The sequence below is a fragment of the Salmo salar genome, chromosome ssa20, assembly GCF_905237065.1.
Source record: "Salmo salar chromosome ssa20, Ssal_v3.1, whole genome shotgun sequence".
Lineage (NCBI taxonomy): Eukaryota > Metazoa > Chordata > Actinopteri > Salmoniformes > Salmonidae > Salmo > Salmo salar.
In genome coordinates this window covers 42,920,664-42,936,780 of record NC_059461.1, presented here as the reverse complement: position 1 = coordinate 42,936,780, position 16,117 = coordinate 42,920,664, and the positions used below count along the sequence as shown (strand labels likewise).

At 43.4% G+C, this 16,117-nt stretch overlaps 1 protein-coding gene across 9 annotated transcripts in view; it reads left to right on the top strand.

Moving 5' to 3' along the window:
* LOC106580637 (NEDD4-binding protein 2-like 2) overlaps window positions 1–10,776 on the top strand; it is a 57,298-nt gene extending 46,522 nt beyond the window's left edge. For 8 of the 9 annotated variants that reach the window (XR_006760931.1, XR_006760929.1, XR_006760928.1 and 5 more), the window contains 5 exons: window positions 7,240–7,475; window positions 7,871–8,041; window positions 8,284–8,380; window positions 8,550–8,640; window positions 10,313–10,776. The gene's annotated coding sequence lies outside the window, so the exon portion shown is untranslated. Of the gene's footprint in view, window positions 1–7,239; window positions 7,476–7,870; window positions 8,042–8,283; window positions 8,381–8,549; window positions 8,641–9,878; window positions 10,089–10,312 lie in introns of all 9 variants that reach the window. The other variant, XR_006760930.1, reaches the window with a different exon arrangement.
* The last annotated feature ends 5,341 nt before the right edge of the window (window positions 10,777–16,117 follow it).

The window sequence follows — 16,117 nt, the reverse complement described above, 5'->3', positions numbered from 1 at the left end:
TCCTTAATGCAACCGCTGTGTCAGATTTAAAAAAAACTTTACAGCGAAAGCACACTTTGCAATAATCTGAGTACAGCGTTCAGACACGAAACCAAACCCGCCATTTTGTGGAGTCAACAAAACTCAGAAATAATATTATAAGTATTCACTTACCTTTGATCTTCATCAGAATGCACTCCCAGGAATCCCAGGTCCACAATAAATGTTTTGTTTGATGAAGTCCATAATTGATGTCCAAATGCCTCCTTTTGTTCGCGCGTTCAGTCCACTACTCTAAATGCAGGAAGCGCGCGCAAATGTCACGACGAAAAGTTAAAAAAAGTTCTACTACGTTTGTAGAAATATGTCAAACGATGTATAGCATCAATCTTTAGGATGTTTTTAACATAAATCTTCAGTAATATTCCAACCGGACAATTCCAATGTCTTCAGAAAAGAAAAGGAACACAGCTCACACTCACGTGAGCGCGCGCCTCTGAGCTCATGTCATTTACTCACTCATCTGACTCCAGGCCCTCTTGTTCGCTTCAAATTCACAGTAGAAGCATGAAACAACGTTCTAAAGACTGTTGACATCTAGTGGAAGCCTTAGGAAGTGCAAAATGAACCCTAAGTCACTGTATACTGTATAGGCAATGACTTGAAAAAATTACAAACTTCAGATTTCCCACTTCCTAGTTGGATTATTCTCAGGTTTTTGCCTGCCATACGAGTTCTGTTATACTCACAGACATCATTCAAACGGTTTTAGAAACTTTTTCAGAGTGTTTTCTATCCAAATCTACTAATAATATGCATATCCTACCTTCTGAGCCTGAGTAGCAGGCAGTTTAATTTGGGCACGCCTTTAATCCGGACGTCAAAATACTGCCCCCTACCCTAGAGAAGTTAACACCCCAGCCATCCGACAATCTAAACTTGATGCCCTCAATCTCACATAAATTATCAATGAACCTATCAGGTACAACCCCAAATCCGTAAACACGGGCACCCTCATAGATATCATCCTAACCAACCTGCCCTCCAAATACACCCCTGCTGTCTTCAACCAGGATCTCAGTGATCATTGCCTGTGTCCGTACCGGGTCTACGGTCAAACGACCACCCCTCATCACTGTCAAACGCTCCCTAAAACACTTCTGCGAGCAGGCCTTTCTAATCGACCTGGCCTGGGTATCCTGGAAGGATATTGACCTCATTCCGTCAGTAGAGGATTCCTGGTTATTCTTTAAAATGGCTTTCCTCACCATCTTAAATAAGCATGACCCATTAAAAAAATGTAGAACCAGGAACAGATATAGCCCTTGGTTCACTCCAGTCCTGACTGCCCTTGACCAGCACAAAAACATCCTGTGGCGTTCTGCATTAGCATCGAATAGCCCCCGCGATATGCAACTTTTCAGGGAAGTTAAGAACCAATATACACAGGCAGTTAGGAAAGCAAAGGCTAGCTTTTTCAAACAGAAATTTGCATCCTGTAGTACAAACTCCAAAAAGTTCTGGGACACTGTAAAGTCCATGGAGAATAAGAGCACCGCCTCCCAGCTGCCCACTGCACTGAGGCTAGGAAACACTGTCACCACCGATTAAATCCACGATAATCGAGAATTTCAATAATCATTTTTCTGGCAACCCCCCCCCCCACAGCAACTTGCCCAAGCCTCCCCCATTTCTCCTTCACCCAAATCCAGATAGCTGTTGTTCTGAAAGAGCTGCAAAATCTGGACCCCTACAAATCAGCCGGGCTAGACAATCTGGACCCTCTCTTTCTAAAATGATCCGCCAAAATAGTTGCAACCCCTATTACTAGCCTGTTCAACCTCTTTCGTTTCATCTGAGATCCCCAAAGATTGGAAAGCTGCCGCGGTCATCCCCCTCTTCGAAAGGGGAGACACTCTTGACCCAAACTGCTACAGACCTATATCTATCAGGGTGCCTTTCTAAGGTCTTCAAAAGCCAAGTTAACAAACAGATCACCGACCATTTCGAAACCCACCGTACCTTCTCCGCTATGCAATCTGGTTACTGAGCTGGTCATGGGTGAACCGGAGGGCCTGTTGCCCAGATCTCTGGCAGTCTCTATGGGGGTGCCACAGGGTTCAATTCTCGGGCCGACTCTTTCTCTGTATACATCAATAATGTCGCTCTTGCTGCTGGTGATTCTCTGATCCACCTCTACGCAGATGACACCATTCTGTATACTTCTGTATACTTCAACTGATCGCTGCCCACACCTGCCCGCCCGTCCAGCATCACTACTCTGGATGGTTCTGACTTAGTATGTGGACAACTACAAATACCTAGGTGTCTGGTTAGACTGTAAACTCTCCTTCCAGACTCACATTAAACATCTCCAATCCAAAATCAAATCTAGAATCGGCTTCCTATTTCGCAACAAAGCATCCTTCATTCATGCTACCAAACATACCCTCGTAAAACTGACTATCCTACCGATCCTTGACTTCGGCAATGTAATTTACAAAATAGCCTCCAATACTCTACTCAGCAAGCTGGATGCAGTCTATCACATTGCAATCTCTTTTGTCACCAAACCCATATACTACCCACCACTGCGACCTGTATGCTCTCGTTGGCTGGTCCTCGCTACATATTCGTCGCCAAACCTGCTGGCTCCAGGTCATCTACAAGTCTTTGCTAGGTAAATCCCCACCATATCTCAGCTCACTGGTCACCATAGCAGAACCCACCCGTAACACGCGTTCCAGCAGGTATATTTCACTGGTCACTCCCAAAGCCTATTCCTACTTTGGCTGCCTTTCCTTCCAGTTCTCTGCTGCCAATGACTGGAACGAGCTGCAAAAATCACTGAAGCTGGAGACTAATATCTCCTTCACCAACTTTAAACACCAGCTGTCAGAGCAGCTCACGGATCACTGCACCTGTACAAAGCCCATCTGTAAATTTAGCCCATCCAACTACCACATCCCCATACTGTTATTTATTTCATTTATTTTGCTTCTTTGCACCCCAGTATCTCTACTTGCACACTCATTACATTTACATTACATTTACATTTAAGTCATTTAGCAGATGCTCTTATCCAGAGCGACTTACAAATTGGTGCATTCACCTTATGATATCCAGTGGAACAACCACTTTACAATAGTGCATCTAAATATTTTAAGGGGGGGGGGTTAGAAGGATTACTTTATCCTATCCTAGGTATTCCTTAAAGAGGTGGGGTTTCAGGTGTCTCCGGAAGGTGGTGATTGACTCCGCTGTCCTGGCGTTGTGAGGGAGCTTGTTCCACCATAGGGGTGCCAGAGCAGCGAACAGTTTTGACTGGGCTGAGCTGGAACTGTGCTTCCTCAGAGGTAGGGAGGCGAGCAGGCCAGAGGTGGATGAACGCAGTGCCCTTGTTTGGGTGTAGGGCCTGATCAGAGCCTGAAGGTACGGTGGTGCAGTTCCCCTCACAGCTCCGTAGGCAAGCACCATGGTCTTGTAGCGGATGCGAGCTTCAACTGGAAGCCAGTGGAGAGAGCGGAGGAGCGGGGTGACGTGAGAGAACTTGGGAAGGTTGAACACCAGACGGGCTGCGGCGTTCTGGATGAGTTGTAGGGGTTTAATGGCACAGGCAGGGAGCCCAGCCAACAGCGAGTTGCAGTAATCTAGACGGGAGATGACAAGTGCCTGGATTAGGACCTGCGCCGCTTCCTGTGTGAGGCAGGGTCGTACTCTGCGAATGTTGTAGAGCATGAACCTACAGGATCGGGTCACCGCCTTGATGTTAGTGGAGAACGACAGGGTGTTGTCCAAGGTCACGCCAAGGTTCTTAGCACTCTGGGAGGAGGACACAATGGAGTTGTCAACCGTGATGGCGAGATCATGGAACGGGCAGTCCTTCCCCGGGAGGAAGAGCAGCTCCGTCTTGCCGAGGTTCAGCTTGAGGTGGTGATCCGTCATCCACACTGATATGTCTGCCAGACATGCAGAGATGCGATTCGCCACCTGGTTATCAGAAGGGGGAAAGGAGAAGATTAATTGTGTGTCGTCTGCATAGCAATGATAGGAGAGACCATGTGTGATATGACAGAGCCAAGTGACTTGGTGTATAGCGAGAATAGGAGAGGGCCTAGAACAGAGCCCTGGGGGACACCAGTGGTGAGAGCACGTGGTGCGGAGACAGATTCTCGCCACGCCACCTGGTAGGAGCGACCTGTCAGGTAGGACGCAATCCAAGCGTGGGCCGCGCCGGAGATGCCCAACTCGGAGAGGGTGGAGAGGAGGATCTGATGGTTCACAGTATCAAAGGCAGCAGATAGGTCTAGAAGGATGAGAGCAGAGGAGAGAGAGTTAGCTTTAGCAGTGCGGAGAGCCTCCGTGACACAGAGAAGAGCAGTCTCAGTTGAATGACCAGTCTTGAAACCTGACTGATTTGGATCAAGAAGGTAATTCTGAGAGAGATAGCAGGAGAGCTGGCCAAGGACGGCACGTTCAAGAGTTTTGGAGAGAAAAGAAAGAAGGGATACTGGTCTGTAGTTGTTGACATCGGAGGGATCGAGTGTAGATTTTTTCAGAAGGGGTGCAACTCTCGCTCTCTTGAAGACGGAAGGGACGTAGCCAGCGGTCAAGGATGAGTTGATGAGCGAGGTGAGGTAAGGGAGAAGGTCTCCGGAAATGGTCTGGAGAAGAGAGGAGGGGATAGGGTCAAGCGGGCACTCATCTTCTGCACATCTATCACTCCAGTGTTTAATTGCTATATTGTAATTATTTTGCCACTATGGCCTATTTATTGCCTTATCTCCCTTATCCTACCTCATTTGCACACACTGTATATAGACTTTTTCTATTTTATTATTGACTGTATGTTTGTTTATTCCATGTGTAACTCTGTGTTGTTGTTTGTGTTGCACTGCTTTGCTTTATCTTGGCCAGGTCGCAGTTGTAAGTGTGAACTTGTTCTCAACTATCATACCTGGTTAAATAAAGGTGAAATACATTTTTATTTTTTTATTTCCAGCAGCAGAAGTAAGATCAAAACGTTTTGGAATTACCTGGACTTCTGCTTAAATTGTTCATAAAATTTGATCTGATCTTCATCTAAGTCACAACAACAGACAAACACTGTCTGCTTAAACTAATAACACACAAACAATTATACGTTTTCATGTCTTTATTGAACACACCGTGTAAACATTCACAGTGCAAGGTGGAAAAAGTATGTGAACCCGTGGATTTAATAACTGGTTGACCCTCCTTTGGCAGCAATAACCTCAACCAAACGGATCAGACCTGCACAACGGTCAGGAGGAATTTTGGACCATTCCTCTTTACAAAATTGTTTCAGTTCAGCGATATTCTTGGGATTTCTGGTGTGAACTGCTCTCTTGAGGTCATGCCACAGACTCTTAATCGTGTTGAGGTCAGGACTCTGACTGGGCCACTCGAGAAGGCGTATTTTCTTCTGTTGAAGCAATTCTGTTGTTGATTTACTTCTGTGTTTTGGGTCGTTGTCCTGTTGCATCCCCCAACTTCTGTTGAGCTTCAAGTGGTGGACAGATAGCCTTACATTCTCCTGCAAAAAGTATTGATAAACTTGGGAATTCATTTTTCCGTTGATGATAGCAAGCTGTCCAAACCATGATGCTCTCTCCCTTCACCATACTTTACAGTTGGGATGAGGTTTTGATGTTGGTATGCTGTGCCTTTTTTTCTCCACACATAGTGTTGTGTGTTCCTTCCAAACAACTCAACTTGAGTTTAATCTGTCCACAGAATATTTTGCCTGTAGCGCTGTGGAACATCCAGATGCTCTTTTGCTTACTTCAGACATGCAGCAATGTTTTTTTTGGACAGCAATTGCTTCTTCCGTGGTGTCCACCCATGAACACCATTCTTGTTTAGTGTTTTACGTATTGTAGACTCGTCAACAGAGATGTTAGCATGTTCCAGAGATTTCTGTAAGTCTTTAGCTGACACTCTAGGATTCTTCTTAACCTCATTGAGCATTCTGTGCTGTGCTCTTGCAGTCATCTTTGCAGGATGGCCACTCCTAAGGGAGAGTAGCAACAGTGCTGAACTTTCTCCATTTATAGACAATTTGTCTTACCGTGGACTGAGGCTTTTAGAGATACTTTTGTAACCCTTTCCAGCTTTATGCAAGTCAACTATTCTTTAATATTGAGTCTTCTGAGATCTCTTTTGTTCGAGGCATGGTTCACATCAGGCAATGCTTCTTGTGAATAGATAACTCAAATTTTGTGTGTGTTTTTTATAGGGCAGGCCAGCCCTATCCAACATCTCCAATCTCGTCTCAATGATTGTACTCCAGGTTAGCTGACTCCTGACTCCAATTCGTTTTGGAGAAGTCATTAGCCTAGGGGTTCACATACTTTTTCCAACCTACACTATGAAAGTTTAAATGTTGTATTCAATATAGACAAGAAAAATACAATAGTTTGTGTGTTGTTAGTTTAATATAAATAATCCAGGAATCAAGATAATTCCAAAGGGTTCACGTACTTTTTCTTGCCACTCTAACTATCTGAAAGACTAACTCAGAGTGCTGGGTTTTTCTTTTTCTCGATTTCTTTTTCTCAGTGTGGTGTGTTGGACAACATGGTTGTCCAACACACCACACTCTCTAATTGTATGGATCAGCCATTTATCCAAATTGTTTGTCAGAGCCTCCGTATTCGGTGGCACGTGTTTGTAATTGAGATGTGGTGTTCTGCACCAGTCTAAGAAAAACAAGCTGCCATGTTTGTCACCAGGCTGTATACTTCAAAAAACCTTGTCATTTACATCATCTGGGAGAGAGGGAGTGAATCGCGTCTGAACTAAATAGTGCAGTGGAGTGGTGCTTAACTAAAATATGATAGTGATGATAGGGCTGTATACGTAGGTGGAGGGAGTGGGAAGTCAGATGGATGTCGCTACTAGTCAATCTTTCCACTTTGCCTTGAGGGGACAGGTGCATTTATTATAGTCTGTAGCAGGTGTTGTTTAGCTATATTTATACTGCAGGTACAGTATAATGCTGCTATGTTCCAGGAGAGCTGCAGAAAAAAGGGTCAAATCCGCTCACTGCTGCTTCCACAAAAGAGAGCAGGAATGTTACCTACACTTACTCTGTAAGAAACCACTGGCAGTTTGGGAACCACTGGCTTTGACCACCCCAGACCACTCCTACAGTTAATTGTATTTTTTTGTCCAGTCCCTGTGTCAAGGCAGACACGCTTAATAAAACACTATCTCTTAATGTCCCAAAATCGATAGTGCCGAGGTGGACCACAGTGAGAACGAGGATATCACGGTCATGAAGAGTCTGGCTGCTCAGGACGACGACAGCAAGCCCGGCCGGGGTTGCAAACGAGGGGCAGCCACTGCCAGCCAGGACAATAAGGCAAGCCAGGACGACAAGGCCGAGACCAATGCCGCAGACACCACCCTGGAGACGAAAGACGAGCAGAACAATCCTCCCAAAAGAGGTCGCAGGAGACGGCCCCCCCAAGGTACCATTTTGTTTTTTGACCCCGGTTGCCTTATTTTAATGGGGAAGTTCAGGATTTTACAACTTGATTTTAGTGGCCCATAGACTAATTTCAGGGTGAGGAACCATCTACATCAAGTTGTAAAATCCTGAACTTACCGCTTAATGGTTGCTATCCAACTTATCTTCAACACAGCTCACATAATTTATCAGATCTCACAATACTCAGAGAAGTGTTTGTACAGACCATCTTTATAGCGCCACTGCTATAAAGATGGTCTGGAACGCAACCAATGTTTACAACAAGACTGTGGGTCTTGTTGCGGTTGTTTGATCTGTTGTATTTAATACTTTTACTCTGTAAAGTGTTCTTGGAAGTTAGTTGGAATAAAATGTATTATTATTATCAATATTGAGGCTGCTGCGCCTAATAATGACACACCAAGGGCATGAGGGGCCAGAAGAAGGCTGCTTGTCAAGCTGAGGAGGAAGAGGAGCAGGGAGAGGAGGAAGATGGAGAAGTGAGAACATGGAAGTGAAGCCCACGGTGCAGAGAGGAGGCAGGGCACCACGGAGGTCACAGCAGAGGTGAGATCCCTCTGGATTCTGATCTAACTAGTATTATAGTCTACTGATGACTTTTTTTAATGGCTAATTGTAGATTGCCGCGGAGCAGTATGTTGCTCTGGAGCCGCAGGTTTCAGGCCCCTGGTCTAAATGGACACATTGATAGGTTGATAAATTGATAGCCAACTCCTAACATGCTCCTAATCTCTTGAAAGAGAAGGTGTGGATGGGGAATCTTTGTTGATGTATGTGTTCTTTTACAGAGGCCTCAGAGGCCACAGACGACTCTGCAGAATCCACGCCACAGAAAAGATGGGGGAGACCTCCCAAAGCACGGCAACATCCAGCCAAGAAAAATCTGTAACTCATGTGGCATTTTCTTCAACTTCATTCATTATCCTTTATATTTTGAATTAATTCAGTGCCTTGAGTTGCTGTTTGCAGGTTTTAGTTTTGATTTGACTTCAATATTAACCCTGTTACTCAGTGAGGAGGTGGCTGTTGTACAATGACCTGCTGTGTGTTTCAGGTGCACAGGGCGTTTGAGTAAAGAGAACGAGTCGGAGGTGGAGGAAATGTCTCAGAGCCAGGAAGAGGAGGAGAGCAAGACCACACCCAAAGTAAGTAGTCCCCTCACTCAACTCTGCCCCCCCCTCACACACACTCTCCACCTGACCCTACACTCCCTCACCCACCCCTCTCCTCTCAGCCACCTCGTCACCCTCGTTCACATACTCCTCCACCCCTTGACCCGCCTCTCTCAATTCTCACCCACCTCAATGTGCCATCTCTCAGCCGTGCTGATAAAGTCTTTATATACACTACCAGTCAAAAGTTTGGAACACCTACTCATTCTAGGGTTTTTCTTTATTTTTACTGTTTTCTACATTGTAGAATAATAGTGAAGACATCAAAACTATGAAATAACACATATGGAATCATGTAGTAACCAAAAAAAGTGTTAAACAAATTTGCCTTGATGACAGCTTTGCACACTCTTGGCATTCTCTCAACCAGCTTCATGAGGTAGTCACCTGGAATGCATTTCAATTAACAGGTGTGCCCTGTTAAATGTTAATTTGTGTAATTTCTTTCCTTCTTAATGCATCAGTTGTGTTGTGACAAGGTAGGGGTGGTATACAGAAGACCAAGTCCATATTATGGCAAGAACAGCTCAAGTAAGCAAAGAGAAACGACTGTCCATTACTTTTAAGACATGAAGGTCAGTAAATCTGGAAAATTTCAAGAACTTTGAACGTTTCTTCAAGTGCAATCGTAAAAAAATATCAAGCACTATGATGAAATTGGCTCTCATGAGGACCGCCACAGGAAAGGAAGACCCAGAGTTACCTCTGCTGCAGAGGATAAGTTCATCAGATTGCAGCCCAAATAAATGCTTCACGGAGTTAAAGTAACAGACACATCTCAACATCAGCTGTTCAACTATTCAGAGGAGATTCCGTGAATCAGGCCTTCATGGTCGATTTGCTGCAAAGAAGCCACTACTAAAGGACACCAATAGGAAGAAGAGACTTGCTTGCGCCAAGAAACACGAGCAATGGACATTAGACCGGTGGACATCTGTCATTTTGGTCTGATGAGTCCAAATTTGGGATTTTTGGTTCTAACCACCGTGTCTTTGTGAGACACAGAGTAGGTGAACTGATGATCTCCGCATGTGTGGTTCCCACCATGAAGCATGGAGGAGGAGGTGTGGGGGTGCTTTGCTAGTGACACTGTCTGTGATTTATTTAGAATTCAAGGCACACTTAACCAGCATGGCTACCACAGCATTCTCCAGCGATATGCCATCCCTTCTGGTTTGCGCTAAGTGGGACTATCATTTGTTTTTCAACAGGACAATGACCCAACACACCTCCAGGCTGTGTAAGCGCTATTTGACTAAGGAGAGTGATGGAGTGCTACATCAGATTACCTGGCCTCCAGAGTGAAGGAAAAGCAGCCAACAAGTGCTCAGCGTATGTGGGAACTCCTTCAAGACTGTTGGAAAAACATTCCTTATGAAGCTGGTTGAGAGAATGTCAGGGTGTGCACAGCTGTCATCGAGGTAAAGAGTGGTTACTTTGAAGAATCTAAAATATTACATATATTTTGATTTGTTTAACACTTTTTTGGTTACTACATGATTCCATATGTGTTATTTCCTAGTGTTGATGTCTTCACTATTATAAAGAATAACCCTTGAATGAGTAGGTTCGTCTGAACTTTTGACTGGTACTGTATATCTAGTGGGCTTTCTAACCAGGATCTCCATGCTGTTGTCGTGCCCAGGTGCGACGGAAGACGGGCAGGAGAAGATGAGACAGAGATCGTGTTTTTTCTCCAAGGTTAAAGGATGAGAACAGATGGAGAGGAGCTGTACATCGATCTGCCTAGGCTGTGTGTATCCGCCCTTATGTTCAGTTGTTAAGCTTTGCCACACACACATCCACCTTGGTTTGTCTAACATTTTTATGTGTGTCGCCGACCACGTGAACGATCCAAACTGATTCAACTAATGTATATAGTCTCTCTTGCCTTTTTTCCCCCCTGTGCTGGGGAGGCAGTTGTATAGCTTTTATCTCCCAACTTTAAGATATCGCACCAGCTCTAACTGTCAAAGGGAATGTTTGGAATGAACTTTTAGTAGTACTGTATCGGTCATTTTTCAGTATTTTTCAGGTGTTTTTTCATTCTGTGACAAGGAAAAAACAGTGTTGTAGATTTTATTTGTGAAGTAAAATTTTTTAAGTCGTTTTTGTTCATTCGTTTGTTTATTCCTGTTTGCATTTTATTGTGCATGTGCAAAGGTGCCTCTGCAGACGAAGAAAAAAACAAGTGACAAATCCAAGATTAAATCAAGTCTTTGGTCCATTTTGCTGCCCAGCATTGTTTTATTAGTGTTTTGAAACGGAGAAAGGAGTATTAAAATAGATAAGAATACAATTAACTAATTGCAATTTCCTCATACATTTTTCCAGTCTGTTTAATTAATCAAATATTCTATATGAAATATGTGTTTCCTTTGAATTCCTCTGTGGAATTGGTCCTTCTGCATGGTGGCTGTGTCCCAAATCAAATGTTATTTGTCACATGCTTCGCAAACAACAGGTGTAGGCTAACAGTGAAATACTTACTGATGGGGCCTTTTCTAACAATTCAGAGTTAATGGGAAAAAAAAGAAAAATAGTGACATGAGGAATAAATACATAGTGAATAACGAGTAAAACTAAGAACAATAACGAGTGAAAATAACATGGCTATACCCTGGGGTACGAGGAAATTGAAGTAGATATACAAAAATATAAACGCAACATGTAAAGTGCTGTTCCCATGTTTCATGATCTGAAATAAAGGAGTATTTCTAACTGTAATAAAGCCCTTTTGTGGGGAAAAGTAGGTGGGCCTGGCTCCCCAGTAGGTGGGCCTGGCTCCCCAGTAGGTGGGCCTGGCTCCCCAGTGGGTGGGCCAATGCCCTCTCAGGCCTACCCATGGCTGTGCCCCTGCCCAGTCATGTGAAATACAAACATTAGGGCCTAATTAATTTATTTCAGGTGACTGATTTCCTTTATATGAAATGTAACTCAGAAAAGTCTTTGAAATTGTTGCATGTTTATATTTTTGTTCAGTATACATATCAGTAGGGGTACAGGGACTAGGCAACAAGATATATAATAGACAGTAGCAGCAGTGTATGTGTGTGGCATCAGTATGCATATGTGTGCATGTTATGTATGGGTGGGTGTGTAGAGTCAGTGCAAGACAGTTAGTGCAAAAAATTGTCAATGCAGGTAGTCCGGGTAACCTTTTTGATGAGCTATTTAGCAGTGGTGGTAGAAGCTGTTCAGGACCTGTTGGTTCAGACCTGGTGCACAGGAACTGCTTGCTGTGCGGTAGCAGAGAGAACAGTCTATGGCTTGGGTGGTACTGTAGTGACCTCTTCACAACTGTGTGTGTGGACCATGTTAATTCCTTAGTGATGTGGACATCGAGGAACTTTAAGCTCTCGACGTGGATGGGGGCTTGCTTGCCACTGTTTCCTGTAGTCCACAACCGGCTCCTTTGTTTTGCTGAGGTTGAGGGAGAGGTTGTTGTCCTGGCACCATGCTGCCAGGTCTCTGTCAAAAGTAGTGCACTAAATATAGGGATTAGGGTGTGTTTGTCAAAAGTAGTGCACTATACACTGAGTATACAAAACATTAAGAACATTTGCTCTTTTCATGACATAGACTGGCCAGGTGAAAGCTATGATCCCTTATTGATGTCACTTGTTAAATCCACTTCAATTAGTGTAGTTGTGGAGGAGACCGGTTAAATAAGGATTTTTAAGTCTTGAGACGATTGAGATATGGATTGTGTTTACCATTCAGAGGTTGACGACAAAAAATGTAAGTCCTTTTGAACTGGGTATGGTAGTAGGTGCCAGACTCACCGGTTTGTGTCAAGAACTGCAACACAGCTGGGTTATTCATGCTCAACAGTTTCCCGGGTGTATCAAGAATAGGCCACCACCCAAAGGACATCCAGACAATTTGACAACTGTGGGAATCATTGGCATCAACATGGGCCAGCATCCCTGTGGAACGCTTTCGACACCCTGTTAGAGTCCATGCCCCAACGAATTGAGGCTGTTCTGAGGGGAAACGGGGGTGCAACTCAATATTTGGAAGGTGTTCCTAATGTTTGGTATACTCAGTGTATATAGTGCATTCAGAAAATATTCAGACCCCTTGACTTTTTCCCCTATGTTACATTACAGCCTTATTTTAAAATGTATTGATGACATTTTTTTATTTAATCTACACACGATACCGCATAATGACACATTTTTGCAAATGTATATATTTTTTTTAACAGAAATACCTCATTTACATAAGTATTCAGGCCCTTTGCTGCAAGACTCTAAATTATGCTCAGGTGCATCCTGATTCCATTGATCTTGATTGGAGTTCACCTGTGGTAAATTCAATTGATTGGATATGATTTGGAAAGGCACTTACCTGTCTATATAAGGTCCCACAGTTGACAGTGCATGTCCGAGCAAAAACCAAGCCATGAGGTCAAAGGAATTGTCCGAGACTGGATTGAGCTCCGAGACTGGATTGTGTCGAGGCACAGATCTGGGGAAGGACACCAAAAAATGTCTGCAGCATTGAAGGTCCCCAAGAACACAGTAGCCTCCATCATTCTTAAATGGAAAATGTTTGATACCACCAAGACTCTTCCTAGAGCTGGCCGCCGGCCAAACTGGGCAATCGGGTGAGAAGGGCCTTGATCAGGGAGGTGACCAAGAACCCGATGGTCACTGACAGAGCTCCAGAGTTCCTCTGTGGAGATGGGAGAACCTTCCAGAAGGACAACCATCTCTGCATCACTCCACCAATCAGGCCTTTATGGTAGTGTGGCCAGACGGAAGCTGCTCCTCAGTAAACAGCACATGACAGCCAGCTTGGAGTTTGCCAAAAGGCACCTAAAGGACTCTGACCATGAGAAACAAGAGTCTCTGGTCTGATGAAACCAAGATTGAACTCTGGTCTGAATGCCAAGTGTCATGTCTGGAGGAAACCTGGCACCATCGCTACGATGAAACATGGTGGTGGCAGCATCATGCTGTGGGGATGTTTTTCAATGTTGGGGACTGAGAGACTAGTCAGGATTGAGGGAAAGATGAACGGAGCAAAGGACAGAGATCCTTGATAAGCTGCTCAGGACCTCAGACTCGGGTGAAGGACAATGACCCTAACCACACAGCCAAGACAACGCAGGAGTGGCTTTGGGACAAATCTCTGAATGTGTATGGCACAAATTATGAGATGTCTTAAAACCTCTTACATCTAGGCGTTCCGCTAGCAGAACCCCGTTCCGCCAACGGAACCCCTAGCCAACAGCCAATGGGATCGCATGGCGCGAAATACAAAAACCTCAAAAATCCAATAATTTCAATTTTTCAAACATATGACTATTTTACACCATTTGAAAGATAAACCTCTCCTGAATCCAACCACGTTGTCCGATTTCAAAAAGGCTTTACAGCGAAAGCAAAACATTAGATTATGTTAGGAGAGTACATAGACCAAAATAACCACACAGCCATTTTCCAAGCAAGCATATATGTCAATAAAACCCAAAGCACAGCTAAATGAAGCACTAACCTTTGATCTTCATCAGATGACACTCCTAGGACATTATGTTATACAATACATGTATGTTTTGTTCAATCAAGTTCATATTTATATCCAAAAACAGCTTTTTACATTGGCGTGTGATGTTCAGAAAATGTATTCCCACCAAAAACTTCCAGGGAATTTACAAAAATACTCATCATAAACGTTGACAAAATACATAACAATTATTTTAAGAATTATAGATACAGAACTCCTTTATGCAATCGCTGTGTCAGATTTTAAAATAGCTTTTCGGCGAAAGCACATTTTTCAATATTCTGAGTACATAGCTCGCCATCACGGTGAGCTATTCAGACACCCGCCAAGTTCAGGGCAACCTAAACTCAGAATTAGTATTAGAAATATTGTATTACCTTTGCTGATCTTTGTCAGAATGCCCTCCCAGGACTGCTACTTCCACAAGAAATGTTGTTTTTGTTCAAAATAATCCATAGTTATGTCCAAATACCTCCGTTTTGTTCGTGCGTTCAGGTCACTATCCAAAGGGTAACGTGCGAGAGCAATTCGAGACACAAAAAGTCAGAATGTTCCATTACCGTACTTAGAAGCATGTCAAACGCTATTTAAAATACATTTTTATGGTATTTTTAACGTAAAATTGCGATAATATTCCAACCGGACAATAGTGTATTCATTTAAGGAGGAAAAAAAAAAAACAGCGTGCTCGTGGGAACGCGCATATCCAATCTCTTTGTCCTCAGGCAGACCACTCAGTAACTGAGCTCCTATACTCTGCCCAGAGACAGGAGAAGGCTCAATCCACTTTCTGAAGGCTTTAGACAGCCAATGGAAGCCTTAGAAAGTGCAACGTAACAGCACAGTATCGAAAGGGACTAGAAAGAAGAACTACATTTCTCAGATCCTACACTTCCTGGTTGACTTTTTCTCAGGTTTTTGCCTGCCATATGAGTTCTGTTATACTCACAGACACCATTCAAACAGTTTTAGAAACTTCAGAGTGTTTTCTATCCAAATCTACTAATAATATGCATATTCTCGTTTATGGGCAAGAGTAGTAACCAGTTTAGATCGGGTACGTTTTTTCATCCGGCCGTGAAAATACTGCTCCCTATCCATATCAGGTTAATAGAGTGTCCTTAACCTGCCAGGTATATGTTCTAATCTCGTGGTAGTATATGGCAATCCCAGCCCAACTGCTTCATGGAAAAGTACCTTCCTGCATATTAGCAGTGAATTGTTTATTGTCCCTGTAGTATTGTGATGATTGTACATGCAGATCAGTGTGCATTTGAGGGAGAGAGAGAGCATGAACCATGCTCCTTTGAACAGATTTGTTTGACAGGACCGGTGAGTTCCCAGTTAACAACAAACTTTCCCACAATTTTAGAGAACATTCCTTTAAGAGTCTCATTTGGTCATTAACTATACTTTTCATAGGAATGTTACTGTGATGTGCAAGTAATGTTTCCAAAAGACCATCTCCTTAATTCCAAGTAGAATTACACAGAACGTGGTTACCATGTTCCCAGAATCTAAGATATTAATGTTAGACACGTTTCATGAGAATGTTGCAAGAATATTCATGTATCCAGTTTTCTGTGTCTTAGGATAATATCCCATCAACGTCCCACCAAACGTACACAGAACATTGTTGCCATGTTCTCAGATTAGATATTCATTTGTAAAAATGTGTATAATTTTATTTTCACTTTTAATTGTAATTTCTTGTCATGTCAACATATTTCAATCCCACTTTGTAACGTAACAAAATGTAAAAATTAATGGGGTGTAGACTTTCTATAGGCACTGTGTGTTTATTGTGTGTTGGTCATGTGAGACAGCTAACCAATGGCAGTCATGGATTAGATGCTGCCAGTGTGCCTTGACTCCGGACATAATGGTCATGGCTAGATGGGAGACTGTTTGTGTCAAATTGACGTCTAATAAAGTT